The sequence below is a fragment of the Callospermophilus lateralis genome, chromosome 3 (genome assembly GCF_048772815.1).
Source record: "Callospermophilus lateralis isolate mCalLat2 chromosome 3, mCalLat2.hap1, whole genome shotgun sequence".
Classification (NCBI taxonomy): Eukaryota; Metazoa; Chordata; class Mammalia; order Rodentia; family Sciuridae; genus Callospermophilus; species Callospermophilus lateralis.
Window position 1 is genome coordinate 98,267,956 of NC_135307.1, and position 6,449 is coordinate 98,274,404.

Consider the following 6,449-nt stretch of genomic DNA (forward strand, 5'->3'; position numbering starts at 1 on the left):
TAGCAGTTGCAAAGTTTCTCATCTAATCCTAGGTCTTTGATCCAGTTAAATTTTGTGCATGGTGAAAGATATGGATCTACGCTCATTCCTCTATAAGTAGATAACCAGTTTTCCTTGCACTTTTTGTTAAAAAAGGTGTTAAAAACACCTTTTTCAATGATCAGATAACTGTGGGTTTGTTTGGTTTACATGGCTGTTTTTATACCAACACTATGCAATTTTTGTTACTATAGCTCTATAGATTAATTTGAAACCAGGGAATTGCGCTTTTTTTTTTTTTTTTTTTTTTTTAGTAAAATAGTCATTTCAATAATGATTCTGCCCATCCTTGAACATAGGAGTTCTTTCCATCTTCTAGTGTCTTTTTCATTTTCCTACTTCAGTGTTCTATAATTTTCCTTGTTAGGAGTCTTTTACCTCCTTGGTTAGATTTATTTCTAGATATTATATTTTGGGATGGGGATATTGTGAATGGGGCTGTTTTCCTGAGTTCCTTTTCAATTAACTCATTATTGATATATAGGAAAGCTATTGATTTTTGTATATTGATTTTGTATTCTTCATTTTAAAAGTAAATTTTTACTTTACATTATTTATTGAATTTTTTTCTCTGTTTAAGCCTTATCTTTAATACACAAACTTCCAGAGGAAAGTACAAACACAGTTCCCACAAATTACGGAGTCAGATTTCCTGCATTTAGGGAAATTTCAGGGAACAGAACATCTGGAGTGCAATAGATAAGTCTCATCCTGGGAAATCCACCTTCATGATCATGGTATGTCCTCAACAAGGTATTTTTAAAAATTGGAATAAGAGTTGTGTTTGTGGGATACAATGTGATGTTTTGATCTATGACTACTTTATAGAAATATTTAATCAAGATAACTAACACATCCATATTCCTAATGTTAAAAACATTAAATATTTATTACTTTAACTATTTTGAAATATAAAATACATTGCTGGGTGTTGTATGTGCCTGTTATTCTAATGGCTCTGGAGGCTGGGGCAGAAGGATTGCAAAATTCAAAGCCAGCCTTAGCAATTAGTGAGGCCCTGAACAACTTAGTGAAACCCTGTCTCAAAATAAAAAATAAAAAGGGCTGGGGATGTGGCTCAGTTAAATGAGCCTGGGCTGAATCCTTGATATAAAAAAAGAAAAGAAATATAAAATACATTATTATCTGCTATGGTAACTAGGAAATGTAATAGATTACTAAAACTTACTCTACTAGTCTAAAACTTTTTACCATTTTATTAATATTTCCCATTTCCCCATCCCTCTTTTCCTCCTAAATCTATAGTAAACACCTTTCTACTCTGTATGGTTCTATGAGATCTATCAGTGAGGGCAATTAGATAAGAATACAAATAAAAAGCACTGATACTGGAAACAAAGAAATGAAATCACTGTTTGCTGATTACATGATCTTATATATAGAAACTGCTAATAACGCCACAAAAAACCTGGTGAAGTCACAAAATCAGTAGCAAGTCTTTATACTAACAATAAACTATCCAAACAAAAAATTAAGAAAACAATCTCACAATAGCACATAAAATACTTAGGAATGAGTTTAATCAAAGAAGGGAAATGTATATATTCTGTAAATTATAAAAAATTGATGAAAGAAATTTAAGAAGACTAATAGAAGATATTTCATGTTCATGGAATCAAAGACTTAATGTTATTAAACTGCCTATATTATGTAAATTTATTTACAGATTCAAGCAATTTCTACCAAAATTTCAAATCCATTTTTCACAGAAGTAGCAAAAATATCCTAAAGTTTATGTTATCAGAAAAGACCGTGGATAACCAAAGCAATCTTGAGCAAAAAGATAAAACTGGAGGCATCACACTCTTGATTTCAAAATAAAACTATCATAATCAAAATAGCATAAAACAGGATAGAAAGCCTGGAAATAAACCAAAGTATTTATGATCAATTGGTTTTTGACAAAAGTGCAAAATCACACAATAGGGAAAGAATAATTTCTTCAACAAATGATGTTGGAAATACTGGATATCTACATGTAGAAGAATGAAACTGGACTGTTTTCTCACACCATATATAAAAATCAATTCAAAATGGATAAGAGACTTAAACATAAGACTGGGAACTGTAAAGCTATTAGCCAAAAATAAATAAATAAATAAATAAAGGAAAAGTTTCATGACATTTTTCTGGGCAATAATTTCTTGGATAGGACTACAAAAACACAGGAAATAAAAGCAAAATTAGACAAAAAAGGTTGCATCAAACGAAAAAGCTTCTTCACAGCAAATGAAGCAATTAATAGAGTAAAGAGACAAACAAGGGATGTGAGAAATATTTACAGACCACATGTCATTTAAGTAACTGATTCCAAAACATATAAGGAACTTGATTCATAGCAAGAAGATAAGCAATTTGATTCAAAGTGGGCAACAGATTTGAACACACATTTCTCAAAAGAGGAGATATGAATGACCAAGATACATATGAAAAAAATGGTCATCATCTCTAATTATCAGGGAAATGAAAATCAAAGCCACTTATGAGGTACAACTTTATATCTGTTACAATGTCTGTTGCAAAAAGATGAATGGTAAGTGTTGGTGAGCATGTGAAGAACTCTTGTATACTGTTGGGGTGTTATGGTCTGGATGTGAAATGTCCCCCAAAAGCTCATATGTAAGACAATGCAAGATGATTAAGAGGAGAAATGATTGGGTTATGAGAGTCTTAACCCTATCAGTAAATTAATAGCCTGATATGGATTAACTGAGTGATGACTGAAGGTAAGTAGGGTGTGGCTGGAGGAAGTGGGTCTCTGAGGGTGTGCCCTTCAGGTATATATTTTGTATCTGGCTAGTGGAGTCTGTCTCTGCTTTCTGATTATCATGTGAGCTTCTTGCATGTGCCAAACTCTTCCACCATGATGTTCTGCCTCACCTTGAGCCCTGTGGAATGGAGCCAGCCTTCTATGGTCTGAGACCTCTGAAATTGTAAGCCTTCAAATAGACTTTTGCTCCTCTACAATTGTTCTGGTCAGATTTTTCAGTCACAGCAGTGAAAAAAGCTGACTAAAACATGATGTGAATGTAAATTGATACTGTCATCTTGTAAATAGTATGGCGATTCATAAAAAAGCCTAAAAATAGAATTACATATGGTCTAGCATTCCCATTTTGGGGTATATATCTGAAGGAGCTGAAATTGGTATGTTGAGGATATATATTCACTCCAATTTTCATTGCTGTGTTATTCACAACAGTCAAGACAGGACCTGAGTATCCAACAACAGATGCATGGATAAAGAAAATGTGTTATATATATGCAATGGAATACTTTACAGATGTAAGAAAGAAGGAAACTCCATCATTACAACACTACTTGGCTGGAACTGGAAAATATTATGCTAAGCAAATCAAGTCAGGTTCAAGAAAGACACAACTGAATAATTTCATGTGTATGTGGAACCTAAATGTGTTTTTTTTTTCTGTTTAAATGGAAAAATTATCAAAGTATGAAATTGAGTGATTTCTTTCCCCCAATCAGTTAATGGCAGTTCTGTACTGGGTTTAGAATCCATAGTGTTTATAAAAATCCCTTTCTCATATACCATACCATCTCAATGAATCTACTCATTCCTGTCTCATTGTTGATTTGTTCACTGTCCCATGCTGAAAAACCTTCTATTGCTATGGGAAAAAATTCCAACTGTTTTCAAAACCATTTTATCAAAGCAAATACCTCTAGTCCCTCCCTGTGCTCCATAGGTGACTTCTCAGTAAGGAAAATAAAAATATTAACTTTAATTATTTTATTTATTTGAAAGCCATTCCAAATGATTTTAAGGACAAGTTGATGTTCTACATTTTCCAAGTTTTTGATTTATCTTTATTAGAAATGCTATGCATGGAAGTTGGGGCTGGGGATGTGGCTCAAGCGGTAGCGCGCTCGCCTGGCCCGGGTTCGAACCTCAGCACCACATACAAAACAAAGATGTTGTGTCCGCCGATAACTGAGAAATAAATATTAAAAATTCTCCCTCTCTCTCTCCCCCTCTCTCACTCTCTCTTTAAAAAAAAAAAGAAAAAAAGAAATGCTATGCATGGAAGTTGAGAGAACATTTGGGTAAGTTAAAAATATTATGATAATCTCATGATTCCAACTTGACATTATTACTGGCATCTGGAGAACTTTTTTTCTAATGTATTTTCTCTGTGACTATTTTGTTCTATGTAGTATTAATTATATTGTTGATAATATTTGGTAATATCCACTACTTAATATTGTAGTTGGGAAATTATTCCTTCTTTACTGTTTTCATTGTTTATACATCCAGGCTCATTACATTGAGTGCATATGCCACAACTTAATCCTTCTATATTTTTGAAAATTATTTCCTCTTTTGTTCTATTTTCATGTACCACTGCTATGGACTTCTTTAAGCATAATTGTTTTTCATTATTTAAAAGTATTTATTTAGGTTAAATCAATAGATGTATGTAAACAGTGTATATTTTAAGAACTAAAGTTATATGCTATTTGATTATTTTTCAAAATGGCTTTACCAATTGACACTATCTACATGTTTATTTTATTAATTTGATAAACTGTCATTTTGTTTTGCTAATTAATAGGTAGAAAATGGTAATGTTTTAATTTAAATTTTAAATAATTTATTTTTAATTGTCTTTCCCTACTTCAGTTATTTACTACTGGAATCTTGAGGCCCTTTAAAAATTTAAAAATTATTCAATGCAGGTAATTAAAAAAATCACAAAATCTGTAAGACACTTATATGATTAAGTCAGCAAATGGAAACATAGAAAACTATCTTGTATCAGTCAACTTGGGTCTCTCGGACAATTGGTGGAAGACTTTTTAGGAAGGGAGATTAAAATGAGGCTATGCAGCCACCAGGGGCTGAAATCACTCCATATGCATAAAGGAATTTCTAGGACTCTGAGGCTGGATGACAGTTCTTTATGGCAGCCTGTCCCCCAGTTTGTCTATTTGGAAAACTCCACTTTTAGGAGGATTTATTCATTTCAACCAAAAAAAAAATTGCTATCATTTTTTGAGAAAATATATTTGTGAATAAAACGTGACCTGAGTATCTAATGCCCAGATCAATGAAATATTTTTCTCATAGGATACCACAGACCTCATTCCATCTAGTTCCTATAAGGAGATAAATGATTCCTTTCTCTGAAATTCCAAAGGTAGTGAAGAAATGTGGGATGCAGAAGGGTGACTTGTAGATCCATCTGAGATGGGCTCTAAGTAATTAATGTTAAGCATAACTGTGTGGTCTGCTTACAAGAGACATTAACTGCTGGTTTTTATTGTTGCACCTTATACACCATCGATGTGTGGTTGTTTATGAGGATTTCATGTCTCTGTCTCTCCTTTGAAAGAAGGGATTTGCTTCATAGGCACTTTTCTTAATCTTGCACTGCAGATTAGAAAGCTTAAAGGACCACACAGATCTCATGGCTCCCGAATGCTCATTCATTAAATTCCAGTAAGGATAAGTATTCTGAAAAAAATATTTGTTTTTCAGAAGAGACAGCAGTGCAATCAGAACAACCCAGAACTGAATTATAAATGATTTGAGGCAATCAAACATTGCTTAATTTAAAAAATTGGAAGGTGAGGAGGGACTCTTGTTTTTGGAAATAAAGTGCTCTCTTTCCACAATGGAATATGACAGTAAAAGGACAATAGGGGAAAAGGAGTATGTCAGTTCTAACTCCTCTCTCTTTTTGGTCTATGTTTTATTTAAGAAAGACCTTAAGGTAAGGGGAAGAAAGGTCTCACTGGACAAAACAAGAGAGAGGGGTTAGTATTCAGAGTTTGGGACAGAATGAAAAGAGAAAGGAAAAATAGACCAACCAACAGGAGCAGGCACATTCACGACCAGTAAATTGGGCTCCTGCATGCTCTAATTCCTGCCGCATCCTGGACCACTAACACGCCTGGATAAAAAGGAGAAAAGAGAAGAGGGGGAAAAATCCATGTGGGAGGCTGTGAGTGCACAGAGTCTCTTCCAAGCTCCCTCCACAGGCGGACACCGATCAATAAATCAATGAGGAATGTTCACTGGCTGTAAAATGGGTAGAGAATCTAGTGTCAAGCTGCTCCAAGATGGATGGACAGCGGCTTGCTGTCTGCTGAAAGGCCAGAGGTGACTATCACCTAGAGATGAGATCGGTGACCAAGAGCCTAACAGCCCTTTGAACTCTGAGTCTATGATTGAGGACCTGGGCATGGCTTAAAACAGTCCCAGTGCGACCCAGGTGACCTCCCTCTCTGCTCTGCACATCACCTCCCAGCACTCACACCTCTTGGCAGGGCTGATGGTTTGCCATGCGGAGCCTGGCCGCCGCCTGCCCCTGGCCTGCTGTGCCCTGTCATTGAAGTAAAGGCTACAGGAGACTGAATCAGAAATT

The 6,449-nt window shown here is 34.7% G+C and overlaps 1 non-coding gene across 1 annotated transcript; it reads right to left on the reverse strand.

Annotated features, from left to right (window-relative positions):
* Window positions 1-643: 643 nt before the first annotated feature.
* LOC143396084 (U1 spliceosomal RNA) lies at window positions 644-800 on the reverse strand. Its single transcript, XR_013090972.1, has one exon. It is a non-coding gene; the product is annotated as a U1 spliceosomal RNA (small nuclear RNA).
* Between the last annotated feature and the right edge of the window lie 5,649 nt (window positions 801-6,449).